Genomic DNA, 14,322 nt, shown 5'->3' with positions numbered 1-14,322 from the left:
TTTCCCATAGAAGTATGATTTTCTGCTCTGCATGAAGTTATGGAGTTAAAAGGAATAAAAGGAAAATGCATGAAAATTAAAATCAGAAAGCGAAGGGAAGGGAAGGTGGACAGAGAGTTTGTCCTTCAAAGAATCATCAGTGCCTGCCAAGAACTTCCTCTCGAGAGGCACGAGCAGTACAAATGTTATACAAAGTTTGCTACATAACCCGAATGAAGGATGAAAACATTTGATAATGAATTGAATCATATTTCCTGGGGTGGAAGTTGTCGTGATGAAATAAATAAAACAATGGGACATTTAATGTGATGGCCATGCCAAGAGTGGTGTGACAATACACCCCCTTCCTTAACCAATCAAATGTAGAATGACCCTTCCTTGGATACAAGTGTGGGTTGGACATTTGGGTTTTAGGGTATAATTGAGGTGCCTGGTGGGAGGGGTTAGCATTGCACGTTCTGATGGTTGAGGTGATCAGACTGTTTGGGAGATCGTCACTGTCGTCAGTTTGCTGTCCTTTTCCTGTCTACTGATTCCTGTCTTATTTTTTGCCTCTTCAAATCTCCTTGAGGAGCTTTTCTGCTCTCATGGCCAGAGAGTAGATTTCCTATTCCTATTTGGGTTAGTATAGACAGAAACCTGCATTTTCATAATCATTTGCAAATGTATTTTGTCTCTGATACTTTTGTCTCTACACCTTTCCACTCCTTTATGCATTGTCATTGTTATGAATTTGTCATTTTCTCTTCTAATATTGTTTGCTCTGTGACGAACCATGGTTTGTGCTCTATGCTGGTACTGATGAGCATTATTTCACATTATTTAGATAAACATCATAAATATGCATATGAGACTGTCTTTAGTTAGAGGTGTATATATTTAGATTATGAGTTTTATTTTGAACCAAGTTTAAGTTTGCCAAACACTGTCAACCATAATTAGATTGCATCCCCATAATTGGCATACTAGAATGAAAATACAAATTGGTGATTGGTAAGTTTGATTCATTCATGGACATTCATTAACCCAGCTTGAAGGGACTTGGTGGTTAATGAAATTGGGCCTTGTCTGTAAGAAATTATTAGCCCCAGATCGCTGGATCATACCCAACATGTATGTGCCAAAGGGCAGGCAGGGGCTTACTTGGGTGATCCCGGGTACAGCGAGGCTGAGATTGCGGAGAGTTCAGATTCCTTCAGTTGCCCCAGTCAAGCTGGAACCTAATGCTGCTACAGGCCCCAGGCTGCAGTCCACTTGGGAAGGCAATCATGGGCCTGTATGACTGCCAGATGAGCTCTCCTGCAGGCCGCTCCGCGGAACCTCCAACCCCCATGCTGCGAAGATGCGGCTGAGAAGAGAGGTGGGGGCGCAGCTCGTGTCCTGTGGGGATCCCTCCCGGTGGGCCTCCCGTGGGCCCCTGGTTGCCGCGCTTATCAGGAGAGTGAGCGGGCTGGACCACAAAATACCAGTCTTCCGCGGACAGCATTTGCTGTAGCCCGCGGCCGCTGCTCTAACTCCTCACTACCACCCCCAGGGCTCGTTCCCAAGACGAGGTCTCAGGGGGAGCGGATGCCCCCGGTCGACTCCCATAGAGCCCAAACCAGCTCCGGAGGGGGCCTTAGTGTCTTCCGTGCTGTGTGCCGCCGTGCCTGTCAATGCCTCCTGCCACCCAAGCGCTTGTCTGCGACTTGTTCTCCCTGATACTGAGGGACGGCGTGGCCTGCACTGGGAATAGGCTGTTGCACGATTTGCTTCCTCTCAAACCATCCGACAGTGCTTCTCAGCGCGCCAGGGCTGCCGCCGCCTGTTTTGACGACGACCCCTGTGGCTTTTCTGAACAGAGAGTGCTATTAATGGTGTTGTAGTACAGGCAGGGTGTCTGGGGTACTCCTTGCATGCTGCGTTAACATAAATATGACTTTTTGTTGCTTATATGCAGGAGTCTTAAATGGAAAGTGCAATGGTATTTCTCGGTATGACCTTGAAACTTGGAACTTTGCGTTTGGAAGTCAGAACTAAGGGCTAGATGTAGGTAAATCTTTTTTACCGATTCTAAAATACCGAATTTTACCGATTGGGTATTTTAGAATCGGTAAATTAGATGTAGGTAATAATTCGGTATTTTTTACCGAATCGGTAAGATTCGGTAATTACCGAATCAGTATTTACCGATTCGGTATTTGCCATTGATTCCTGTCAATTACCGAATCGGTAATTACCGATTCGGTAAATACCGACAAATTCAAGGGTGTCACTTTGACACCCTGTTGCACCCCTGATTAGTGCTTGTGTGCCATGTGGCACACATACATGCCCTTAGTATATTGTATATGTATATTTGCATTTACATAGGAATTCGTTATTTACCACCAACTAATAGTTGGTGGTAAATAACGAATTCTTAAAGCCCTGTAGCACTGTTTCCAGTGCTACCTACATCTCAAAACACAGATTCGGTAATTTTACCGAATCTGTAATTTTACCGAATCCGTAAATTTACCGATTTGGTAAAATTACCGATTCGCTAAAATTACCGAATCTGTGTTTTTTAATGCCCTACATCTCAGTATCCAAATACCGGTCGGTAACGGCCGAAAATCGGTATTTTCAGCCGTTATCGACCGGTATTTGGATACCTACATCTGGCCCTAAGCCCCTTATACCTGGATTTTCAGCTGGGGTAAAACCTATCTGTTGCAGCAAAAAAACTAGAGTTTAACTCCTCAATTCTTTTCCTGTCACTACTGTGCTTTAGGTGTTAACTGAATGGAGGCACGTACAAAGAATTCATGTGGTGTAGCAAGCATTAATAATAAAATAACTAAATAAAAATCGATCAAATATTTGCTTATCCTCTAGATTCTCTTCCTGTAGAATTTCACGTCTATCAGCAAACACAAAAGTACAATGGGTGAGACTGTATTACATCCCCAGGTAGTTGACAAGATGTCTTTCACTAGAGTGTCAAAGAGGGGCAGAGTAACCTCTCTCTATGTATGAATCCCTGAGGATTCACTTTCCATAGAATGATTTCACCTGCTACATAGAGGGCCTCTCAGTCAAAGAAAACGATCTTATTTCGAAACAGAAAGATTTGAGGCATTCAAGTCGGTTTGCCTTTTATACTCAAGCAGCCGATCTTGAATGGGAGTCAATGGGTGCGAGCTCTTGTTTACAGGGCTGAGTGGAATGTAATCTATTCAAAGAGTAAGAACATTCTTCCTGAGATAATGCCATTCATGGGGACTGCAAACCCTCCCATTGAAGATTCCTGACCTCGAGAATGCTTCGGAGTCGACAGAATGCTTATGAATGCACAGAAAATGATCATTTCGGCAGCGTGGGCTCTATGCAGTACTTGGCAGGATGGTAAACAAACTCTTAGACAGTAGGACGAGCGCATTTTTCCAGGGCTCGGGGCACACTAACCCGAAGTATCTTGTACTAAAGGAAGACAGCTCTGCTGACAAAGCAGGAACATCTCAAACAACATATATTTTTTTTTATTAAGGATGATGCTGAATCTGCTCTTACATGGAGAGTCAAACAAGAATAAACCATTATATAAGTTAAAACATTGTTACTGCATGTTGCTGTGGGAAGCTCCTGCAAATTAAATGCATGACCGTAGCATGCTGTTCCTTCCACGGTCACACATACACTTACTCCCACGATGACTGGCTTGGAATAAAATGTACACAAGAAAGCCATCTTTAAAAACAAAGAAGGGAAAGACAGGGGAGATGAGGAGAATGTTGAGAAGAGAGCGAGAGGAAAAGCTAAGCATCATAGGGAAAGGCGGAGCTTTTCTTTCAATTGGGAGCAACAAGGTGTACTAATGCCTTTTGGTACCTCTGCCACTTTTGCCAATGCTCATGCTTTAACAGCGGGAAGAAGTAGTGCCTAGGCCTCTGTCACTGTAGTTTGCACCAGCTGCCCATCACGTAGCCCAGTCTTAGAGTTTTGCCGCTGGCATTGCCGAATGTCAAGGTTTTCTCTGTCTGGTCTTGATTACACCTTATGCATTTTTCTTCCACCTCCCTAAGCTTCCCGTCTCTCTCACTGCAGCATGTTCTTTTTTATCCATTTTTTCTTCCCTTCATCACTATTTTCCTATCATCGTCTTCCTCCATTCTCCATTTTCTGCCTTTCTCTCTCTTGCTCTGGACCAGTCTCTGATAATGAAAAATAAGTACAGTTGGTGCGCACCACTGGAGAAAATGTAACACTGTCCTAGCGAATATGGCATGTTAGTCCCCATGCGTTTACAACGCATGCCATAACAACGCAAGTCGGCACAACGACTTGCTGTAGGGGGGTGCTGGATGTTGATTTACTATTCCAACTCAAGTCTGTGCAACAGTAGGGAAGGTGTTAGATTTTAAATCCAACACCGTCTGCCCCCTAACGCAAGTCCCTGTTCTGACTTGCGTTGTAATGGTATGCGATGTAACAACGCAGTCGTTGTAACAACCACGTTGTAATGGCATGCGTTGTCTCACACGCGTGGTAAACAATGTTTACCATCCTAGCCCCTCAAAAACAAACAGAAGGCCGCTGAGAAGCGAAGGAGTCAATGCTGGGATGTCACGAAGAGTTACAGAGAGTGGAATTCTAGATTTTGGTGAGTGGATGTTCAAAGAAAGTGAGTGAAGAGGAGATAGAGGGAGAAAGTGAGATGGTTATGGAAAGAACATTAAGAGTTTGAGAGATGGAGAGAATTATGTAGGAAAGACAAGAATATATTTTTAAACCTTCTGACTCCACAAACATGTTAATGGCAAATAAGAAATACAGTTCAGTTAAGAGTCTCCTCTGTAGCTTCTGCTTGCTTTAGACTCAAGGGACTACTTGGCTCTAGACTGAAGGGAATACTAACAATGTTACCAACTCATGCATTCCGTATTTTGCGCACATATCAGTTGCCATTCCTCATAATGTCTCACTCTCAGCTGGCCCACCAGCTCTTTAAGAACACAGAGCAGGGATTTTCTGTCTCTTTCTTCCCAGGTAGGCATTCTCTCTAACCTGAAGTGGCTTTAATCCTACGTAGGTTCCCAGGGTTTTACCTTTCGCTACACACCAGAGCTATTCATGCACCCCTGCACAGTTGGAGAGTGCAGATGTCGCCTTCTGGACTTTGCCAGCTGTGGTCCCCGTTATTGTCTCATCATGGTCAGGGCCGTTTCTGCCATTAGGCAAGTCTAGGCGGCCGCCTAGGGCGGCAAAAGGGGGCGGGCGGCAAAAAAGAGCAGGCAGCAGCACCTGTGAGTTAAGTGCAAGCACACCTGCTTGTACATGCTGCGCGCACCCTAGCTAGTGGTGTGTGGAGTGGCCAGAAGTATAAACTACCAGTGTATGTGTGGGTCCCCAGGGCCGTCAATCTTGTAGCGCGGTATAGCGCTACCAATGACAATGACGGCCTTGGGCATCATTTCTGGTCAATCCCGAGCGGCGCTTCAGCAGCCAGTGACGGTGACGCTACCACCCTCTCTTTCTCGGCACGCGGGGGACGGCTGAGGTCAGCACAAGTCTGCAAACAGCACATCCGGGGTCTGTTCTGCATCCCACATAGAGCAGCGGATGGACTTGTGGACGTGACTTTCACCTGAGCACAGGTGAGTCACCGCAGTCAGTGAGTGAAGCTATGTTCTGAACGCGCCGGCCTGCGAACATGTAAAATATTTCGAATGTAATGTTGTAAAAGACTGAGGCCTGTGAGTCCCCCAGCTCGTCCTCACAGCCCCAAAGATGGGCGGACAACAGAGCCAGAACTGAAGGGTAAACTTCTCTGCCCTCACTTCCCAGAGAAATCTATTTATTTAGTTTCTAATGACCATGCCTTTTTCTTCTGTGGGTTATAAATAATTTGCACTTCACATGAGCCTCAAAGACTCCAAACGATCAATTGGTGGGTGAAACTAGCCTCACGCTCCAAACTTCATTTTATTAAAGATAGTCCATGAGAGTGGCATTAGGTTTAGGCAGACTGGCGTTGTTCATAGATCACTAATTGTCATGTGTTGCTTCGAGTAGGTCACTCAGCTGAAAGTTCCGGAGACTTGCCCCTGAGAGGGAGGCCAATATTTGTTTTAACAAAATTACCATCAGGTACGTCAGAGGCGTGACAACTGCAAATTATCTCGGCGCTGTGATGTATTCTACCAGGCTATGTTGAAAAACAGAAGAATGTTCTGATTTAAAGGTGTCTGAATAACTTGGGACCATTCAATTTTCTCTGTCTTTCACTCACTATATTGCGATGGCAAAAACATTGAGATACATTAAAAAAAAATTCAACAACAAAAAACGTCATAAAGAAAATCATAAAAAGCTGTAGCAAACCTGCAAGACCTGTGTGTCCTTAATGAGCAATGGCGTATCAAATAATAATGGGCCTCCTGCAGAAAGTGAAAAAGGGCCCATGAGTCTCCCATATCCCACAGCTATTCATTGGCCTTGGGCTTAATGGGGGCCCTTAAAAGGTTGGGATCCCCCTTTCGCCTTAGGGGTAGCAGGGACTTGCGTAACGCCACTGTTTATGAGTACGAACTTATATGAGTTATGTTCCTGTTTTTGTTGAGCATTTTATATCTAAAGAATGCTCTTTCTTTCAGCGCCACTTCCTGCTTATTGGACAAGGGAATCATTCTATAAAGAATATAGGACTATGTTGTTACATTTTCTTTGTAGAACCTACAATCACCACAATTTCCATCTACGGGATGTATTAACCCTACAAACTACCTCTTTAGTTTCAAGGGGTAGCATGCCGCCAGAGGGATATGGATGTTGGCGCTGGGTTTTAATATCTAATGCATTAATTATTCTAGCCTGGATGACGGGGGGAGAGAGTGATGGTAGTAAAAGGGAGGGGGCGGCATTTTTCAATTCTCGCCTAGGGCGGCAAAACACCTAGAAACAAGCAGCCAACTTCCTGCCCTCATTACAGCTCCTGCAGAACTGATTTGTCTCTCAAGAGTCTCTGACTTGATCTGTCTCGATTTCTCAGTTCCATTTACAGCTAAAAAAGCCTACTTTTCCCATCCCGCATCAGAAGGTATGTTGGCAAGCTAGATTACTTCTCCTCATATGATGGGAATGTGATTTCCTTTTTGATTTCTCCTGCATCTGAACTAGTGCGATTCCTTTGCAGCCATACATGAACAAGGGAGCAACAGAGATCTGGAAAAGCTCTGCTCCTCTATTATAGTTAACAGAAAAATTGGCAAAAGCACATGGTTCTCCAGGAAAAGACTTAATGTATCTGCTGCCTACCTGTACCTGGTAGCTGTGGTAGTTCTGTGAGAAAGATGCAGGAAGATACCCGTGCCTTTTCTCTTCCTGAGAATAAAGAGGACACATTTAATTCAATGTCATTGTCTATAAATGAGTTATCAGCATACCTATGTACCATATCAAGATCAACTGCAATCTTATTTAAAGAATGTGCAAATACAGTGGTTAAAGAAAAACATTAATTAATTTTGTTGTAAGCTTGAAATACACACCAACATACGTTTTGGGACATATGCAGCCCTTCAAATGGCTATATCGTACTGTGGACAGAGAAAAAACGTTAAAGTGGGGCCCTAGGGCTATTTTAACGACCCAACGGACACATGCCCTACTGACACTATATAACAAATCAGGGTGTCCGGGGGTCTGAAGAAAAACTACGAATCTACTATTGAGACATCAAAATGAAAATATTATGTGATGTGACTATGTGTCATACCGCACTCAAATTCCTATTTTAGGAAAAAAGTGCCCATCAGTTCCCGCCTGATTCCGCCCTGCATCATTTGGGCTCTCCTTACCCAGGAAAAGGTGCAGTATGTCTATCAGTGTAATGTTGATAGATCAACTTCCGAAGAAGTTTGTGGGACTACTAGATTATTTTTGCGGGTAACTGAATTACAGTGCCAAACTAAATGTGAATGTGAAAAGCTATCAGATTTGACATAATATCTGATATTCAGTAGGGTCAACTGAATATCAGATATTATGTCAAATCTGATAGCTTTTTTTCACATTTTAATATTGGGAGTTTTGAGGGAATCTAATAAAACATGGTTGTCTCCACTCAATAACTCCCTAATTTTATCATCACACTAATTTTTCACATTTAGTTTGGCACTGTAATTCAGTTACCCGCAGAAAATAATCTAGTAGTCCCACAAAATTCTTGAGCACACAATTTGCGAATTCGCAAAAGGGAATGCATGAAAATATCGCAATTTGCGATTTCACGAAATTCACAATTTTGAGAAACGCAATTACCACCAAGTCTGAGCAGGTGGTAACCAGGTGCAAACTATTTAAGGAGGCCCACAATGCAACAGATTTTTTCCACAATGGCTGGGTTATATGTGATAGCCAGGAGGCTTGCGACTCAGAGCTGCTGCACAGAGGAGGAGATGCCAGGAAAGGAACTTTCGAGCGCGCATAACCCTGTTCCAGCGGACTGAGGAGGAGATCCATACAAACTACAGGCTGGATGAAGAGAGCATCCTTGAATTAATTGAGGAGCTCAAACCTATACTTGAACACCCCACACGCAGGACACACACCATCCCCACCCACATCCAGGACCTGTGCTCACTGCACCCCTTGGCATCAGGTAGCTGCCAGGGGATGATAGCCTCAGCAGGAGGGGTCTCACAGAGTGCATTGTTTGAGCTTTTTCCACGCGTTACTTGATGCCACGGTACAGAGGCTGCATCACCTCATCCACTTCCCCAGCACACCACAGGCACTAGACCCCCTCCCTGAACGAGTATGAGTTCAGGAATCGCAAATCCTACCATTCCCAGAACATACAGGTGGTGTGTGATGCCAAGCACATCATCACCGACATTGTTGCAAAATACCCAGGCAGCACGCACAACGCTTTCATCTTCAGTCACAGTGGGATACACCATCGACTCACAAGTGGGGAGTTTGGTGAGGGATACCTACTAGGTAAATCCATTTGTACAAAGGACACACTAGCATAGGACAGCATTGTCAGGACAGTGTTTAACCATATTCCTCCCACCCCACAAGTGACAGTGCGTATGCGGTCCGTGATTTCATACTGACTCCCTACCTGAATCTTGCCAACGCTGGGGAGCGGAGGTACAACAGTGCCTGCATAGCAACCATTGAGCGGACCTTCGGGATACTCAAGAGTAGATTCAGATGCCTACATAGGAGTGGAGGGGCACTACATACAGCCCCCAGACCTGTTGCAAGATAGTCGTAGCATGTGCCATGCTGCACAAATCGCCACCAGGAAAGGCACACCAGTGGAGCTCAGTGAATCAGATTCATCAGATGAGGAGGGGCCAGCGCAAGGACACATGCCAGCCAGTGTAATTGGTGCAGCTGCTTGCCGCCAGAGGCGAGATGAGATTACACAGAACTATTTCTAGGTAGGAAAATATGACACAATACTATATATCAGTTATGAGACTGTGTTTTATTTCCTTAACTTCAGGATAAATGACGGCACACAGCCTGTGTACCACACAATGTATTGTTCAATGCCCAGCAGGTGTTAGGATCACAGTGCGAATGAACAATCAGGAGCAAGTGTCCATGTAAACTGGGTTGATGCACCCATCTCCTTGTCCAAGTTTGTACACCTCAAATGCGGCGCTGTCTGGTCGTAGCCCCTGGCTGGGGGTGCACAGTGCCCTACTCACCTGTCCCAGAAGCCCTACAGTGATGCCCACTATGGGGCCTATCCAAGGGGGGGCGAGGGGGGCGGGGTGTGATGCCGCTTTTGCCAGATTGGGCGTCCTCATCTGTAGGAGTGAGGACTCCTGGGCCAGTAGTGCGAGCTGCCCGAAGCTCATCCACAGCAGATGTGACCTGTACCAGGGCCCTTGCCAAGTCCTGGCTCTTGTGTGCCACCTCACGCTGCATTCAGATGCAGCACCTTGACAGCACATTTGTTGCTGAGGACAGGCAGTTAACCGCCCGGGTGTAGAGATCTAGGCGCTGCATCTCCCTGCGCCTAGCAGCACGATCCGCCTTTAGTTCCGCACAGAGACCCTCCAGGGCACCCGTCATGCCCATAAAGCCAACCCTGACTTGTCTCTGTAATGGTTTGATGTTTTTTGCCTGCAGGCGCTGTACTTCCAACAGGTGCCCCTCCAGGCCGCCGAAGACTATGTCGACTCCTGGGACTGCTGCACTGGTGGATGCACGTGCCCTGCGCCTGGATAGAACTGGCGGGATCGGATCAGCACATGCTCGAGCACGCTGTTGTGGCTCTGGCTGTACCGGGACTGGTTGAACATCGCCATCGGTGTCCTGGCCTTTATCCTCCAATGGGGCAGTGGTGGCACTACATTCTGCCTGCAGTGTTTTGGAGGGATTACTGGGCTGCCCTACTTCTCCGTTTCCTCCTCTTGCCCTGTTGCCTCTGGTTTAGGGGAATCATCCTCTCCTCCACTGACTGTTCCCTGTGTTTCTGATGGTGCTGTGGATGTAAATGCACACATTAATTTTCTGTCCAGACTTGCACTTGTCATACATAAAATGTCACTGTTTGGAGTTACATGGGTCCTGCCTGTCTGTATTTTGCCTTTCCTGATGCGCACATACTGTTAGGGACTGGCTGGGAGTAAATGCACCACTGTAATGTTCATGTGACTACATCTCCTATAATGCATTGCTGTGTGTGCTTCTGTACCTGCACTGGACTTTTAGTTTTGTTCTGCCCCTGGGCCGCTTCTGGGTGTGTAGGAGTAGTAGATGGGTAACAGGGGTGTGATGGCATGCTTCTTACCTTGTCTTTGTACCGGGGGGTCAGAGCTGTCCAGGTCTGCCATGCCCATTACACTCTCTGGAAGCAGGGTCCCCTCAACCAGTTCCTCCAGTGGTGTGGAGCCAGTGGCAGTAGAGGTCCCAGCACCAGTCTTCTTGGCCTGCTCCAACCTGGCAGCGACCTTCTCCTTGGAGCGCTGGCGCATATCGTACCAGCGCTTCCTTAGATCTTCCACGCTTCGGTGGGTGACGCCAACTGCGTTTACTTTGCTCTGGATATCAGCCCAAATTCTCCTCTGGCGTATCTCAGGCACCCGCAGGGACTTCTTTCCGAAGAGGTGCTCGTGGCTTATGACCATTTCCTGGATCAGGACCTCCAGCTCAGTTTCAGAAAACTTTTGTTTTCTTTTTCTCCGTGTTTTCCCCTGCTGCTGTTTGTCCTGGCTGGCCATGTCTCCTGTGTCTGCCATTGTTTGTAGCACTACTCTCTCACTGTGCTTCAGAAACTCAGGTGCAGCATAGGTAGTCACACTTCCTGGTTGTGATGTCATCAAGCTGCACCAGAGTTTCTGATTCTCAAATTTGTGGTTTTCGCAAAATTGCGATTTTTTGGAATAAGGAATCGCTATTTGAAATGTCGCAATGAAAATAGCGATTTTTACGGAGTCGCTATTTTTTTGCGATTATTTTTTACATGCTGTTTTGCAATTCTCAACTTGCGATTCGCGAAATATCGCTAATTGACAATCGCAAAAGTGGAGTTTGATACATATGGCCCTTAACCCCTTCCGTGCTCCCGTCGGCCGTCGCAAGCACTACCTGGCTCGTGCAGCGAACGGCCAACGGCCGACGCGCCCCCGCCCACTCCTTAGAACGCCCGCACTGCGCCGAAATTACACCCGCGGTAAACGGGTTAATAATCTTCCCTCTGGACTTTTTATCTTCTTCTGCTTATATAGTGAAGCAAGACATTTCCTCATTGATTTACCATGTCAGTAACAGAACACACATGTAAAAAAGATGGAAAATTAGCACCATGCTAGCTCCTCCTCTCCCAAAACTAGCTTCTGCTTTGTCAATCAATAGAATATATAACTTAGCCCATGTAAGAAGACTATGATCGCCTGAAGTTATGACTTTCAACAGGTTTGCCTTGCTGCCCAGTTTAATCTCAGAACATATTTCTGCTAAAACTGTTAATTTGCTGTGTTCCTCCTTCCTATGTTCTGAGGCCTAAGATAAGGTACTATGTTGTCCATTTGATGCAAAGCAGTCTCATGCAGCGTCCTCAGAAAACCAACTCACTAAATTCAATTCCAGCAGTGCAGATAGTCTAGTATTTAGTCATAGTCTCCATAACCGGTAGTCATGGAACACACCATGCTGGTGGGACAAGGATTTCCAATTAAATGCATGCTGATGGTTTGCCACAAAGTGTCCACGAAGACTTCTTCTTCCTCCTACCATATGGGTTTGTGGAAGCGCCCCTCGAAAAAAACAGTTACTTACCTCTGATAATGCTCCATCCGGTGGATAGCCAAACTAACTGAAGATTCCCCACCATCGGAATATCGCACAGGCACCAAACTGGAACCGAAAACTCAAAATGAAGTGCTCCTGCACACTGGTGGGTGGGGTCGTGGGACGCGGTGCAAACTTTGTTCAGCTCCAAAAGTGATGAGCACAGCCACATAAAAGCGTCAACCATGTGCGCTGCATCAGTTTCTTTCACAAGCTTGCTTTTGCACCCTCATGCATAGCCTATCAGCAAATTGGAAGGAAACGTTTTCAGATTCCTTAATGGGGACCTTTTTAGGTGGAAAGGAACACCATTCCACTTAACGAGGAGGTGGGAAGGGCAGTGAGGATTCTGGAGTTAGAGTATTAACCAGAAACAGTGTTGACGAAGGTAAGTGAATTGTTATTTTGATGGTTACTTCTAAACTGCATACTCCTCACCTTGTGAATAGATAAGAAAGGAGTACTTCCCAAAGTGGTGGGGCTGTGTAAATTTCTATCTCAAAAAGTCCTGCCGGACCATACAGGTAAAATGCCTATCCTGACCTGACTTTTGAGGCAATATTACTTTGTGAATGTGTGCACTTATGCTCAGGTAGCAGAATAACAGAAATCCAGGGCAGGCACTTCGCATGTCACTGTGGTAGCAGCCATTGCGTTGGTGATATGAGCCCCAAGACCTTCTGGAGGCTTCTTCTCAGCAAATGTGTTGTAAATTTTACTACTGAGAACTATCCATCGTAATATGGTCTGCTTCTGCACCCTTTGTCTTTCTTTACTCCAGACAATCAGACAAAGAGCTGATCGTCCACTCAATCGTTCTTGGTACAACAGTTGTAAAAGCGCACTGCTCATTTGGATTACAAGTGATGGACACTCTCTCTCTCTCTCAGGGCATGAGATGGAGCAAAGAATGTCAAAAGAGTGTTAGCTTGTAAAGTATGAAAAGGCATGTCTACCCTCAACAGGAACGCAGCTCCGGTTCTTAACACCAGTTTGCCCAGTGTCTAAAGTATGGACATTGCACATTCTTTGCAGTGGAAAAGATATCAAGCCAGGGTTCTTTCTGTTGCTGGACACCCTATGCCACATCTGGGTGTAGCTGCTATTTGCAATCCACTAGGCATAGCCAGCTGAGTTTGCCCACTCGGGCATTCAAAGATCCCAACAGTCGATTCATGACCAGGGAGATACTGTGGAAATGTGTCCAGATCCAGAGGGACTGAGCCTCTTGGTACAGGACCCCATCCCACCCTGTAGTTGCAGTCCCACATGGGGGTAGTGTTGTCCATTAGAATATGCACCAGCCTATCTTTGAAGGTTGGCAGTAACACCTTCCACCGGCTTCAACGCGGAAGTTGTGAGTGTTGCTTAGGCGTGAGCACGGCCGCGCATGACAGCACCGTTAAGGAATTCATATAGGTCTTGTCTAGTCTGCACATGATGGAGATTAGTCACTGTAACTGAGGCGATAAAGATGGAGATGATGACGTCATACGCTCAGAAGTTAACCGGAGTCGCCTTTTTCAATATAAAGAAGCACAGTTGAAGGGCTACTACCTAATATAGGTGTTTAGTCGCTACTACTGACATATATTCGAGAATTTTACAATCGAATCGGTGCAGCACACATGGTGTGTTAATGCTTAAGCCCTAGTCCTGATGAGGCCCAGAAATTAAGGGGCTGAAACGCGTCGACAACCGTTGGAACGGACACCCTTTGAATTTAGATTTGGTGACAAATAATAATCAGCAGTACAAAGTAGAAGGATCAAAATTACTGATTTCTTTAATACTGCAGTAATAAGGTGTACCTGTATTTTTGAGGAATGCTCTCTAGATAATATGATATAGAGCATCCATACGAATAAGAGGGGCTATTGTGAAACTATATGTGAATGTTTAAATTTTCATTTTTATTTGCTTTGTAGATGCTTTTGTAAATTGTTTGTTTGATATGTAAATAGTATAATTTTATATGTATAGCACAAAAAAAGAGTAAGTATGTGAAGTAAATGAATATATAACCAAAAAATTCTTTGGAAT

At 45.5% G+C, this 14,322-nt stretch overlaps 1 protein-coding gene across 20 annotated transcripts in view; it reads right to left on the bottom strand.

Annotated features, from left to right (window-relative positions):
• Window positions 1-14,322, bottom strand: part of ZBTB20 (zinc finger and BTB domain containing 20) — a 2,277,743-nt gene that overhangs the window by 833,065 nt on the left and 1,430,356 nt on the right. For 13 of the 20 annotated variants that reach the window (XM_078656729.1, XM_078656731.1, XM_078656732.1 and 10 more), the window contains one exon: window positions 7,279-7,344. The gene's annotated coding sequence lies outside the window, so the exon portion shown is untranslated. The remainder of the gene's footprint in view (window positions 1-7,278; window positions 7,345-14,322) is intronic. The other 7 variants (XM_078656734.1, XM_078656735.1, XM_078656737.1 and 4 more) reach the window with 1 other exon arrangement.

This window comes from Lissotriton helveticus, chromosome 8 (assembly GCF_964261635.1).
Source record: "Lissotriton helveticus chromosome 8, aLisHel1.1, whole genome shotgun sequence".
Classification (NCBI taxonomy): Eukaryota; Metazoa; Chordata; class Amphibia; order Caudata; family Salamandridae; genus Lissotriton; species Lissotriton helveticus.
The sequence above is the reverse complement of the archived record's forward strand: the minus strand, read 5'-3'. Positions and strand labels throughout refer to the sequence as shown.